Genomic DNA, 15,212 nt, shown 5'->3' on the forward strand with positions numbered 1-15,212 from the left:
TAGCAGGTTGCTGAAAATTTAAAGAGGCTGCCCTTTTTTGGTCCTGATTAGAATCCCATCATTCATCTGTTCTAGCTAATCTCAAAAAGGAAAAGTATGGGGAAACTTAGATGTCTGCAGCTTTCAGAAATTCGTTCATCTGTTGCCAGGCTAAGTGAATTATTTATCAATGACTCAGCACATCTCTGGTGTTTGAAGACATACTGCACAAATTTAAAATAAGCTTTTATTTATTTCTGCAGCCAGGAAACACACCCAATTAAAATAAACAATTTGGAAAGATTTTTGTTCCTGAAAGTTATGAATAATTTCTTCAATATAACTGTTCAGTGTCTGCATTTTGTGAGCCACTATGTACTTAGACTCCAATGCAATTTCAGTTCCCATCTTTTCACACATTAAATGGCATGAATAGCTGTTAAATGCCCATGTGTTGTAAATAAAATCTCAGGAGATACTAGAATAGAAAATACAGCAGAATGGAAAATAGCTGAAGCCACACTTAACTGCTTCCTAACAGAACCTCAGTTTTGTTTAGGTATGTACTTCATTTCCTGCTCCAGAGGGAGTTCCCATTTGCCAAAGGAATAAGAGCATAGAATTTCTTCTGGTTATTCTTGCTCCACAAAGGTCGTGTGACCTAAGTTAGATCAGAATAAATTTTATTCCATGTTTTGAAGAGAAGTTACTCTTATTTGTTTTACTAAACAAGAAAGTAAATACCCCTGTTGCTGTTGGCATTTTCTTGAAAAGAAGTTGTTGTTAAGGAAAGCAAAGAAGAAATTGATATTTTACTGAATCGGTGAATCACTGATGTTTCTATACTTGACCCTGCACTACCTCTAGTCTTCCTGATATGCAAGAAAATATATTTCCTTATTGTTTGGGAGAGTTTAGTTTAGTATTTCTTATCAAAAACTATTCTTCTAAACAACATGGAAGTATGTCATTATCTACTCTGGCCTTGATTCATAGTAAAATATTTTGTTGTTGGACTGAGTTTTAGGCTAAAACGATTCTTGTCTACATTGTTAGCAACAGAAAATAAGTGAATACATTTTAGTTCATATAATGTAATCCAATTCAGAAGGGGTTTACCAGACCATCTCTAGGAATGTAAGAAGATAGCATTGTTGGTAGCTGAGAGACTGATTCCAAAATCCTCTAAATTATGGAATACCTCAGAACTGAAAAAGCCTCAAGTATTAAATTGTCACACATACACACACAGAACATAGAGGCAAACAATTATCAACCGAAGGGAATTGGACTGAAGTATAGTAATTTTAGAATATTGAGATTGAAGGAGAAGTAATTTCTATTATATCTACTCTATGACTATTGAATGATTATATATGGCAATGGCCTTGTTGGAAGTTCTCTGCACTGTTAGGGAATTGTAATTCAATTTCATTGCAGATAGAGCATGAGATCCTGATGAAAAACAGAATGGAGATTATTTCTCTTAAGTGTGATAAATAGGAAAAATATGACCTGTGCTTAAACTATCATCAATACAAAAATAATTTTACAATGTGAACTTAACTTTCACAAGTTAGGAAAATGATAATCATTGCTAAATCATTAAAGAATGAGGCTACTGTAAGATGATCAGAAGAAAGGAAGATAGGAAAGAAACAGAATCCTAAAAAAAAAAAAAAAGCACAATCTTTGTCATCCATGTAGCAGAATATCAAGGGTACTATTGAAGCCATAAGAAGGATTTCAGTACAAGATGGTGACGTAGGAGGCTCCTGAATTCACCTCCTCTAATGAACACATAGAATCTACAGCTACACACAGAACAATTCTCTCTAAAAGAAATCCAGAAACTGGCTGAGCAACTCCAACACACTGGGTGAACAAGAAAATACCCACATCACAGAATCAGCTATTTTCTTCACTTCCTTTGTCACTTCTATGTCCCTCTCACACCTGGAATCTTGAAATGCCTACCTACTGGGTCCTTTGCTCTCTTCTGCTTTCCAGCCCTTCTCTTTCCACTATTTTACATTGTTTTATTTGAACACTCCCCTAGTACAATAATCATCTCTTCTTTCATCCTTCCTGCATTTTTTTTTTTGCCTTCAACTATTATCTTCTTTCCAATCCAGAAATAACCTACCATTTTCCTGCAGGCCAAGGCTATCTTGAGACTTGGTCGACATAATGCTTTGAGATGAATAGAATATAATACTACTAAGCAACTCAAAGCAACAAACCACTGACAAATGTAACAACATGGATGAATCTCAAAAACATTATATTGAGCAAAAAGAGCCAAACCTAAATTGGCTGCGTCATTCCATTTATATTAAGTTTTTGAAAAGGTCAATCTAAGTTATCATGAAATCCAAACTATTCTTAACTGTCAGGTGGGGAATTGACTGGAACTGAGAATAAGGGAATCTTTTTTGGGTAAAGGAAACATTCTATAACTTGTTTGGGGTAAAGGTTAGATGAGTATATGCATTATCAAAATTTATCATAGTACATATTTAAAATCTCTATAAATAATATATGTAAATTATATCTAAAAGTTTGGAAGAATGAGGACTCTAAGTTAAAAAACTAACAAAATTTGGGGAGTCTGGCTGTCTCAGTCGGGAGAGCATGCGACTCTCCCATCAGGGTCGTGAGGTCACAAGACTGGCGTGGGGCTACTTAAAAAACAAAGACTCTTAAGAGCTCTTTCAAACAACTGCAGAGTGTTGGCCTTATTTGGATTCTGAATTAAACTACCAAAATGAAAAGAATAAAATTTGAAAAAAAAAAACCTTAACAAAAGTTATTATAAATTAATGTTTAAGTAATTTTTTTAAATGGCTGCCAATATTTTCAACTTAGAAGTCTGTGTTTCTAGGGTGTCTGGGTGTCTCAGTCAGTTAAGGATCTACCTTTGGCTCAGGTCATGATCCCAGGGTCCTGGGATGGAGTCCCCTGTCAGGCTTCCTGCTCAGTGGGCAGTCAGCTCCTCCCTCTCCCTCTGCTGCACCCCCTGCTTGTGCTCTTTCTCTCTCTCACATAAATAAATAAAATCTTTTTTAAAAAAGGAATCTGTTTCTAACTTTTTATAGAAAATAGGAAGACCTGGAAACATTGAACGCACATTTTCAAATAAGCCTAGCAGCTGGGCTTAGGATCAAATAAATTCTTACAATCCCAGTGGCACAGAGACCCTGCCGTTCTCCAATGTGTCTTTCATACAACCAATCTCATTCATTTATGTTATTTCGGCAGGCACATAGGTACTTGTGTTCATAACTCTGGTCATATCCATTTCATTCATTTAGCCTTTTTTGTTGTTGTTTGGTCCATTGGCCCAAATTCTAGTTCTTAGAACTGATGTGACCATTTTCATTGTATTTGGGCAAACTGGAGTGTCTTAAGATTACACATACATTTTTTTTAAAAGATTTTATTTGTTTGTCAGAGAAAGCCCACAATCAGGGGGAGTGGCAGGCAGAGGGAGAAGCAGGCTCCCTGTTGCACAAGGAGCTCAATGCAGGACTCAATCCCAGGACCCTGGGATCATAACCCAAGCTGAAGGGACATGCTTAACCAACTGAGCCAACCATGCACCCCAGATTACACACACATTTCAACAGCATACTCGCAGTGTCACTGAAGTGACAGGCCCAAAATTTACCCAATACAATAGACAGGAACCTTAGCAGAGACAGGCCATTATCATTGAACCAGAAACCCTAGAATTAAGAACCTTTTATAAGGGTACAAAGATGTAATAAAATAATAAAAAATACAGACTGCCTACACATAATGAAGACACTACTTTGTGAGTGATAAACCTTTCCCATATTTTTCCTGAGGTTCAATTTATCAAGATATCAAATCCTAAAATTTCTCTCATTGAAATCTGAGTGTATCTCATTCCACAGTGATATTTTTTCCAAAGGTCTTGTAGTTAAACACAGAACACTTAAGTGATTTTATTAATGAGATTTCCTGCTAGTTTAAATTTATTTCATCTTTAAGGCTGCCTGAACATTTTACACGTCACAAAAATATTTTTAAGGATTTTTTAATGGAAAAGTAACTGAAATAGGTTGGATCAAAATAAGCTTCTCTTTCCATCAGAGACCAGGCATGAAATATTTCCATTCAGATGGAGGATTTTTTGGCTTATAGTCACCTGAAGAGTGAGATATGAAAATCAGATTTCTAGCTTAGCTAGGGAATTTTATGTAGGAGACTATATTACTCTCATTTCTATTCAGTAGCATGTACAGTGAAAACAGAAACACTGCAATTAAGTAATCATCCAGTTTCCTCATAAAAACACATTGTTTCAGATGATATCAAGAGGACATGATAAGCAATCTATAGGACTTAGAAATGTAACATACCAGCAAAATGTTTTGAAACCCATTGTCAACAGTATTTACAAGGCATGGCAAGAGAGGGTGGGTGATAAGAAATGACATAATGGCTGGAAAGGTCTGTTAACAAACACCTGTAGATTGCAATTTGAAATTAAATTTTCTTGTCATTAAAGAAAAATGAATTTTAAGTAAGCATGTCATTTGTTTCCCTGTAAACATCTCCACCGATTCACTTATCTGGGTTGCTAGCCAACAGGGTCTCAGTTGCATTGTGCATTGTAGCATCTACAAGGCAGAAAATAATAATTTGCATTACTAAATTAGGGAGAAAATACAAATTAAATTAAGTTGAATTTCTGCTTCTCGCACCAGTACTGAACGGGGAGAGTTCTGGTATGAAATAAGACATTTGGGTTTGGCCAAGTATTCTAAGCCCAGGGAGGTTAAGTGACTAACAATGATAAACTTTTCTTAGACACACTTGGAAGGTTCAGATAAATTTAAACTTTGAGTCATGCTGGGAAATGAAGGAGGGTAAGGAGGGAGAAGAGAGACCAGAGTGACATTGCAATCAATTGTGCAATAGTGTTTACAAATGTTGGCCTGGATTTAGAGCTTTCAGGAACAGTTAAATTATACCAGGCCAGTGTCCTGAATGGCTTTGTGCAGTGAGGCACTTGTCAAGTTCCAGAATGCTGCTTCCAAAGCATTCATGCCCTTTCCCACCACACTAGGACAATGGTGTTTAGATATTAAGTTGTGTCTTCATGGATATTAAACCTCCTAAAATAATATTTGGTTTCTCTCTATATGACATAGTCAAGGGAGTAAGAAATTTGAGATCTGAAATGTCCAGATTATTATCTGACCTTTCTGAATTTAATAGAATACAGTCAGATACATTTTTAAAACTTTATCTCTAATGCAATTAAAGGTAGTGATTTGAAACCCCCAAATAATGAGCATATACTATACTTTGTGCTTTATATTAATTATCTGATATAATCCTCACCATGTCTCTATGAGATAAGGTTTATTCTTATTATAACTCCTATTCTACAAATGAGGAATCTGAGAGTTTAATTTGTTCACAGTCACTACGCTAGTAAGTGGATGATTTGGGATTTAAATTCTGATCTGTCCTACTTCAAAGTATTTTAAAACATATGTTGTGGCACATTGCTGCTGGGATACTGATCAGCCATTTTTTTTTTAATTTTAAAAATTACAGTAGAACAAGGCAAAGTAGAAAATATTAGGCAGCAATGAAGGTAGCAACAGTTCATGAAACTTTTCTTTCAGATGTGTATATATGTATGCAGCATGTATATAATGATCTAAAATAAAAATGCATTTCTTGCTATATCACAGTAAAAGAGAAATTTAAAAAACACTGCAGTCTACATTCTCAAATCAAAATAATCTGTGGTAATTATAATATGCAAAAAAAGAATCCCCCTAAAATAAAGTACCATAACTGGAAGATTTGATGGGTAACTTCCTCAGCTTTAGAGGCTGTGTGGGCTGTTTTACATTTTCTCCTCTACTAGATGCATCAGCCTCTATTTCTTAGATGACTCTGGATTCTGCAGTTCATAGCTTGACCAACTACTGCATGGCACTTAAATGTACACAAGATCTCATATGATGCCATTTAACACTGTGTGTTACAGTTTATTCAAATATTAGAGAATGTAGAGCTTAAATATCTTTCCCATAGTCACCCAAATAGTACAAGACAGAAATAAGAATCAACTATAGACACTGTGATGTGTCCCCTTCTCCTCATACTTCCTTTAGATGGTATATGGCAGGTGTTCCATGCACACACATTTTTCGGGCCCCCTGCAGAAAATAGGATGCTTAAGAAGTGTGAGGCTTCTTTGCTCTTTCATAGTTTTGCTATTGTGGACATTGCTGCTATAAATATTTGGGTGCATGTGCCCCTTCGGATCACTACATTTTTGTATCTTTAGGGTAAATACCCAATAATGCGATTGCTGGGTCATAGGGTAGCTCTATTTTCAGCTTTTTGAGGAACTTCCATGCTATTTTCCAGAGTGGCTGCCCAGCTTGCATTCCCACTAACCGTGTAGGAGAGTTCCCCTTTATCCGCATCCTCACCAGCATCTGTCATTTCCTGACTTGTTAATTTTAGCCATTCTGACTGGTGTGAGGTGGTATCTCGTCATGGTTTTGATTTGTATTTCCCTAATGCCGAGTGACGTGAAACACTTTTTCATGTGTTTATTGGTCATTTGGATGTCTTCTTTGCAGAAATGTCTGTTCATGTCTTCTGCCCATTTCTTAATTATATTATTTGTTCTTTGGGTGTTGAGTTTGATAGGTTCTTTATAGATTTTGGATACTAGCCTTTATCTGTTAGGTCATTTGCGAATATCTTGTCCCATTCTATCAGTTGTCCCTTGGTTGGTTTTGTTGACTCTTTCCTTTGCTGTGCAAAAGCTTTTGATCTTGACGAAGTCCCAATATTTCATGTAGTATATATATGTATACACACACACACACACACACACACACAATGGAATACTACGCAGCCATCACTACCCCCCCCCCGAAATCTTGCTATTTGCAATGACATGGATGGAACTAGAGGGTATTATGCTAAGTGAAATAATCAGAGAAAGACAATTATATGATCTCTCTGATATGAGGAATTTGAGAGGCAGGGCGGGAGGTTATGGGGGGAAGGGAGGGGGAAAAAAATGAAATGAATGGGACCAGGGAAGGAGACAAACCGTAACAGACTTAATCTCAGGAAAGAAACTGAGGATTGCTGAGGGGTGAGGAGGGGAAGGATAGGGTGGTTAGGTTATGGACATTGGGGAGAATATGTGCTATGGTGAGTACTGTGAATTGTGTAAGACTGACAATTCACAGACCTGTACCCCTGAAGCAAATAATACATTATATGTTAATTTTTTAAAAGTGTGAATCTTTAGTGCATCACTAGTGCTGATAAGATACTGTGGCTGCTCATGGTACTGGCATAAAAACAGACACATAGACCAGTGGAACAGAGTAGAGAGCCCACATATGGACTCTCAACTCTATGGGCAAATAGTCTTCGAAAAGCAGGAAAAAATATACAGTGGAAAAAAGACAGTCTCTTCAATAAATGGTGCTAGGAAAATTGGACAGCTATATGTAGAAGAATGAAACTTGACCATTCTCTTACACCGTACACAAAGATAAACTCGAAGTGGATAAAAGACCTCAACGTGAGACAGGACTCCGTCAGAATCCTAGAGGAGAACATAGGCAGTAACCTCTTTGATATCAACCACAGCAACTTCTTTCAAGATATGTCTCTAAAGGCAAAGGAAACAAAAGCGAAAATGAACTTTTGGGACTTCATCAAGATCAAAAGCTTCTGCACAGCAAAGGAAACAGTCAACAAAACAAAGAGGCAACCCACAGAATGGGAGAAGATATTCACAAATGACAGTACAGACAAAAGATTGATATCCAGGATCTACAAAGAACTTCTTAAACTCAACACACACAAAACAGATAATCATGTCAAAAAATGGGCAGAAGACATGAACAGACACTTCTCTAATGAAGACATACAAATGGCTATCAGACACATGGAAAAATGTTCATCATCACTAGCCATCAGGGAAATTCAAATTAAAACCACATTGAGATACCACCTTACACCAGCTAGAATGGCCAAAATTAGCAAGACAGGAAACAATGTGTGTTGGAGAGGATGTGCAGAAAGGGGAACCCTCTTACACTGTTGGTGGGAATGCAAGTTGGTGCAGCCACTTTGGAAAACAGTGTGGAGATTCCTTAAGAAATTAAGAATAGAGCTTCGCTCTGACCCTGCAACTGCACTACTGGGTATTTACCCCGAAGATACAGATATAATGAAAAGAAGGGCCCTCTGTACCCCAATGTTTATAGCAGCAGTGGCCACGGTCACCAAACTGTGGAAAGAACCAAGATGCCCTTCAACGGACGAATGGATAAGGAAGATGTGGTCCATATATACTATGGAGTATTATGCCTCTATCAGAAAGGATGAATACCCAATTTTTGTATCAACATGGACGGGACTGGAAGAGATTATGCTGAGTGAAATAAGTCAAGCAGAGAGAGTCAACTATCATATGGTTTCACTTATTTGTGGAGCATAACAAATAACATGGAGGACATGGGGAGATGGAGAGGAGAAGGGAGTTGAGGGAAATTGGAAGGGGAGATGAACCATGAGAGACTATGGACTCTGAAAAACAATCTGAGGGTTTTGGGGGGTGTGGGAGGTTGGGGGAGCCAGGTGGTGGGTATTATGGAGGGCACATATTGCATGGAGCACTGGGTGTGATGCATAAACAATGAATTCTGTTACACTGAAAAGAAATAAAAAAATAAAAAAAAAGATACTGTGGCTGTTTACACCAGTAATAAATATATGTCTGTCTTGATCTGACAACACCAACAAAATAAATCTGTGCAATCATTTAATTTAAAAAGCATTAAGTAACAGAATTCTGGGGTCTTGAAATTACCAGTTTTTCAGAGAATGAAGAATCCTTCCGAGATCATGACCCTAGTGTGAGTAGAAAGGAAGGAATGAAATTAGATTCGTTATAAATAAGATACTAACTGACAGATAAGGAAACTTAATTCAGTAGCAATATATTATAATGAGGAGCTTTAATAGCTTATTTCTCCTTGCAAATATTTTCTGCTTCTTAGCTATATGAAACATGATTTGTAAATGTAAGAATAATTTGATTTGGATGTTCATTTAATTGACTCATCCAAATCCACATATAGGGACATCAGTTGTATTGTAACTCTATGTCTGTTTACTAATCTAAGGCAATTTGTTGAATAGAGGCCATGTGAAAGACAGTACACAGAGCATCTCTAGAAACATCGTGATGCATAGTTTTTTTCGTTTGTTTGTTTTAAGATTTTATTCATTTACTTGACAGAGAGAAAGAGAGTCCAAGCAAGGGGACCAGCAGGCAGAGGGAGAGGGAGAAGCAGACTCTCTGCTGAGTAGGAAACCTACTGGGGCAGGATCCCAGCACCCTGGGATCATAACCTGAGTGAAAGGCAGAGCTTAACCAACTGAGCCACCTAGGTGCCCCTGCGATGCAGAGTTTAATGTTAAATATGTAATAGGCACATATGTAAAAATAATCCAAATGTGTATTTATACAGAATGTATCTATTTAACTGGCTAAAATATAATTAGATATACAAACAAGAAATAAATGTGAAAAAAATACCATAGCCAGCATGTTTAGGAACATACAAGTGAGATAAGCATGAAATAATATATTTAGCTATAACTCATAAATTCTCAAATGCTTTTGAGATGGCTTTTCTGAGAGTACCAATATAGTATTTAGCTACTACCAACTTCATTTCTGTTTCTGGGAGCTAGTAACCAGGAGATGGAATGCTACAGGGTTAGTGTTGGCAAAAGACCAGGTGTTTCAGATGCCTGTACTCACTGGCACGGCATGAGTTTTATGAGGATAAAGAGCTGGGAAATTAGCTTCTTCTCTGAGAAAACACCAAACAGCAGATGACGCCGGTGCTGCAGGAGGGCCTGGAGGGCCCTGGGGCCCTGGAATGGGAGGCTGCCAAGTCTTCACTGGAGGATTAGGCAGCAGCAGCCCAGACCTGGTCCTGGCCGTGGTCGGGTGTTGGGTTTCTCAGAGGCAAGGCCAAGGACAAGGAGTGCATCGACAAGCTGGGCCGCCTGATCAAGGGCATGACAATCAAGTCCCTGGGAGGAGATCTGTCTCTTCTCCCAGCCCATCAAGGGCTCTGAGATCATTGGCTTTTTCCTGGAGACCATCCCTCAAGGATGAGGTTTTGAAGGTTATGCCTGTGCAAAAGCAAACCCGTGCTGGCCAGCAGACCATGTTCAAGGCATTTATTGTCATGGGCGATTACAATCAACACACTGGTCTGGATGTTAAGTGCTCCAAGGAGGTAGCCACTGCCATCTGTGGGGCCATCCTGCTGGCCAAACTTTCCGTTGTCCCTGTGGCAAAGCTACTGGTGGAGCAAGATCGGCAAGCCCTGTACTGTCCCAGGCAAGGCTGACTGGCCTCTATGGCTCTGTGCCGGTGCGCCTCCTCCCTGCTCCCAGAGGCACTGCCCAAGAAGCTGCTGATGACAGCCGGTATTGACACCTGCTACACCTCACCCCAGGGCTGCACTGCCACCCTAGGCAGCCTCACCAAGGCCACTTTTGATGTCATTTCCAAGACCTGTGGCTATCTCACCTATGACCTCTGGAAAGAGATTGTGTTCACCAAGTCTCCCTATTAGGAATTCACTGACCATCTTGTAAAGACTCACACCAGAGTTTCTCTGCAGAGAACACAGGTTCCAGATGTGGCCACCACAGAGTTTTTTATAAGAAAAATAAATTTAATTAAAGCCTGTTTAAAAAAAAGAGAAAATTATGACTCTGTATTATATATAAAGTCATGTCATAGTTACAATCAGTTATCTATCACCAAGAATCTCATAATGCTTCTATAATGTAAGAGAAGACAACTGAATTTAAAGTCAGAAGACTACATTGAAATAAAAGGCTAAAATTTATGAGCTGAGTAACCTTGAAAATTAATTAGGCTTTAGATTCTTCCACTGAAAATTGTAGATGGTAATTCTTTTTTACAGGAAGTTGTAATGGTAATTTGAGCTTGAATCATATAAAATTGCTGATATTTGATCATTTTTATCTATAAAAATGATCATTTCATTTGGATCAACCTAATAGTAAGAGTTATACATTTATTGAATCTTGTCATATAAGTACTTTGTTATGTTCCACATGTTGTAGTAGATTACAATGATAGCATCAATGTTTTACCCCTCTCGGTATATGTGCCCTTTGCAAAAATATATTTTCAGTGTCCTCCCATCACTAGTTGGCTGACCTACCCTGGGCTTAACAACTTGACTTATTTTTGTCAATGGAACATTAGCATGGGTGAGATCGTGCAGAGGTTTGAAAAGAACTTTAGAAATGGGGCTTGCCCTATTATGCTACGGGAATCTGTCCAGGACAGACTGCTAGAGAATAAGACACATCTAGACAGAGTTAAGGACATCCAGTCATTCCAGCCTAGGCCATTCTAGATCAACTGACATTCAGCCAACTCCTAGACCTGTTCAGGAAACCAGGTATGATTAGTATAGCCAACCTCCAACTATAAACTTTTAGTCGTATACCCTAGAGGATTTATATTAGTACTCATATTATTGTGGCAATAACTAACAAATATAAATGATTCTCTTATCTCATGCACACAACAAATCTATAGGCTCTATTATCATCCTCTCCGGACAAAAGAAGACACTGTGACCCGGAGAAAAGTTCAATGAACTGCCCTGGGTCATATTAAGAGACAATAAATGACAGAGGAAAGGTTTGAAATTATGAAGCCAGGCTTCAGAGGCCATATCCTAACTAGTATACTGAATGGCTTTGTTCTTGTGAAGATGAAATGAGATTATTTTTTTGAAAGTGCTTTGTCAATGTTAAAGCACACTAAAAATATAAGTCATTATTATGAAGCTGCAACTCTTTTTCAAAGATGCTGTAAAATTCCAACTAAGTTTTTTCTTTGTCTCATAAAAAAAGAAACCCCAGGCAAGCACTAGATGATTTAAAATGCGCTGTTCTTTGATATGCCAGTTACATAGGGAAAACTGATAAATGGTGAAATTTAGTATGCCACCTTCCTTCCGAATCGGTGATAGACCGCTGCTATTTGCTTGGCAACTACCAAGTAAACAGAAAAATAAAGCCATGGTTTTCTTGGCAAGTGTCATTAAAAATAGATTAAGTTTACAGTAAATGTAATCTGTAGCATAGATCATACAGACAAAAAAACCTGAAGGGGAAATGAAGGCATTAATAAGATATTTCTTAATTTTATGAAGCGTTACACACATCAGACCACTGAACCAAAATAACCTAGGGAAATAGCAACGAAACAGGCGTTTATTCCTCAGCTTCGAGGAGTCATGCAAATACAAATGGTGCAAAACAAGAAGCTGATTATGCCTAGAAATTGGAATAAACATAAAAAAGAAAAGTCTGGAGATGCTAATAGGCATTAAGTTTATGAGGTGTGACTTTATTTACATGGAATATTCTCTATGGGCATGAATTTTTTTTTAATTCCATTTGACTTTTCATTTATATATATATCAAACATCTCCCCCCCAAAATTTATTATTTTCTTAAAAAAAAAAAAACTAGAATGCTACACTGGGTGAAATGAATAGTGGGGAGAACTGAAGAGAAATAGGACTCTCTGTGGAAGGGTGTGCCTAAGCTAAGCAAGGTATGACCAGAAGTGGGACTTTTTGATTTGGGAGGCTTTTGTCTGCAGGAGTCCTTTTTTTTTTTTTTAAATAAAACACAGAACTGACACTTTGAAAAAGAGAGAAAGAAAAAGTGAACTTAGAACAAAAGGGAAGAAAAAACGGAACCTAAAAAATAAAACACATGAAATAGAACAGGGAAAGAGAGTTCTGCAGAAAGCATAACTAAGACTTAAATGATTTATACAAAACCTGTTGTTTCATCAGTGTCTCCAAAAGATCCTAGCATTGATTTCACTGTTTCCTATTTAAACATTTGTTTCTCCTCTGATAATTGTCACCTAATTGTCTCTGTCCTCTGAAATAGGAAAGAGGAAGAATGCTCAGAAGAGCTTTGCTCTTGAGTGTCTTTCTCTAGTATTCAGCTTTGAACACAAACTATTCAGTCATTCCTTCATTCAACTTATTCATTAAGTAACAATCATCTACTGAGAGAAATGATAACTTTTCCTTAGGGCCTGGGCATATACAAGCTCTGCTTTGAGAAAACTGACCCTGCTTAGTGCAGATTTGGATACCAATTTTTTTACTGACCATAACACCTTCATAGCTTCCTGCCATCTTTTTTTTTAAGGTTTTATTTATTTATTTATTTGACAGAGATCACAAGTAGGCAGAGAGGCAGGCAGAGAGAGAGGGAGAGGGAAGCAGACTCCCTGCTGAGCGGAGAGCCCAATGTGGGATTCCATCCCAGGACCCTGGGATCATGACCTGAGCTGAAGGCAGCGGCTTAACCCACTGAGCCACCCAGGCACCCCCCGCCAACTTTTTCATGTGAAATTCTGTGACACTTAGTCTCCTTGTATTGTGCTTGACCAGATGAAGTAGCTCTGTATCATTCCTGCTGAATTTTACCTTATTGTCATTGTTTCGCTGTCTGAGCCTGTCAGTAGTTTTCAATCCTGACAGTTTAATCCTACAATGTTATATGCAAATTTGTATTTATTCTTAAAAGTCATTGAAAAAATTTTCCACAGGCCAGATGACTACAAACAAACAAACAAACAAACAAAAACCTGAAAAAATTGGCACTTTATTGCATGGCTGATGGGCATACAAATTGATACTACTGCTTTCAAAAACTGCTTGGAAATACTTATTAACTTGAACTTGTGAATTCCCCCAAGAACCCATCAATTATATTCCAAATTATAAATATACAGCAGAAGTGTGTGTAAGCTTATCAAGGGATCTATACAAGAATAATCATACCATCAATATTTGTAGTAGTCCAAAGTGAGAGCAAACTATATGTCCAACCACAGTAGAAAGGATAAATAAATTGTGGCATCTTCATATAATGGAATACTAAAGAGCAGTGAGGTGGACAAACTACAATTTACACACAACAATATGGATAAATCTCAAGGGCGTAATGTTGAACAAACTAAGACAGAAACAAAACAACTACTGCATGAGTCCGTTTTCCCGGGTTCAGAAACCAGACTAAATAAAACTGTAATATATAAGGATGAATAGTTACATGGTCAAGCTATTTTTTTTTTTTTTTTGGAAAAGGAAACAAGGAGATGACTCTCTAGAGTGGGGGAAATGGGGAGGACTGTGATGAGAGAAGCATGACAATTTCAGTTTTTTGATCTTGGTTATGCTTCTATGGATGTTCACTCCATGATAAATTACTGAGCTCCACATATGAATTTGTACACTTTCGTGTGTATTTTATTTCACAATAAAAAAAGATTTAAAAACAAACAATATTAATTAAAACATCTCATATGGAAGCACCCCTACATGATTATCTTCTGGTTTATCTGTATTCCATTAGCCTAAGCTGCCATTAAGCACCACGTGTTTTAAATGTTTGCTTTTATAGAGAACAAATCTCTCAAATGAACTACTTAAATTCTTATCTAATATTTTCACCATTATTATTTTGTGAATAAGTGACATAGTAGCCTGGGATTGCTATGCTGGAAACGTATCTCGGAAGATGAATAGATAAGTCTCCTAAAATTAAAGACACTGAAAAATAATAACTAAGACATATGATAACTCTTCTTAAATCTCAGATATTTTAATCATAAATGAGAGCTAATTCTGAGGTGAAAGTCTTTTAATCACTTACAAATAAGTAATAACCATATTTCATTAATCCTAAAACATATTTTATTGCACCTGTGAAATCAGAGTGTCTCTTATAATCAAGTGCACCCTCAATCTTTGTCAGCTTAGGTCAAAGTTAAGGACTTCCAGAGAGAATTTTCATTTGCTTTTGCCAGCCAACTTCAGGCACAATCCATCTGAGACCATTTTAAATTAAATTCTCTGCTTGAGGTTTCTTGGACCATACTAAAAGTGTGAATTTAGACCTCAAACCTGCATGAGTACTGACTAGTCGTTCAAATTTGCCACCCAGTGTTGAGGTTGTAATACTAAGTTTCCCTTGCCGGTCCTTTCTCTGTAGCCACTCTATCGAGTTGCTTAGTTTTATACTGAAGCTCTAGCCTT

At 37.4% G+C, this 15,212-nt stretch overlaps 1 pseudogene; it reads left to right on the forward strand.

The window, feature by feature from the left end:
* Positions 1-11,037, forward strand: part of LOC116882652 — a 71,752-nt pseudogene extending 60,715 nt beyond the window's left edge.
* Positions 11,038-15,212: the final 4,175 nt, after the last annotated feature.

The sequence above is a fragment of the Lontra canadensis genome, unplaced genomic scaffold, assembly GCF_010015895.1.
Source record: "Lontra canadensis isolate GAN:19392208 unplaced genomic scaffold, GSC_riverotter_1.0 scaffold86, whole genome shotgun sequence".
NCBI lineage: Eukaryota > Metazoa > Chordata > Mammalia > Carnivora > Mustelidae > Lontra > Lontra canadensis.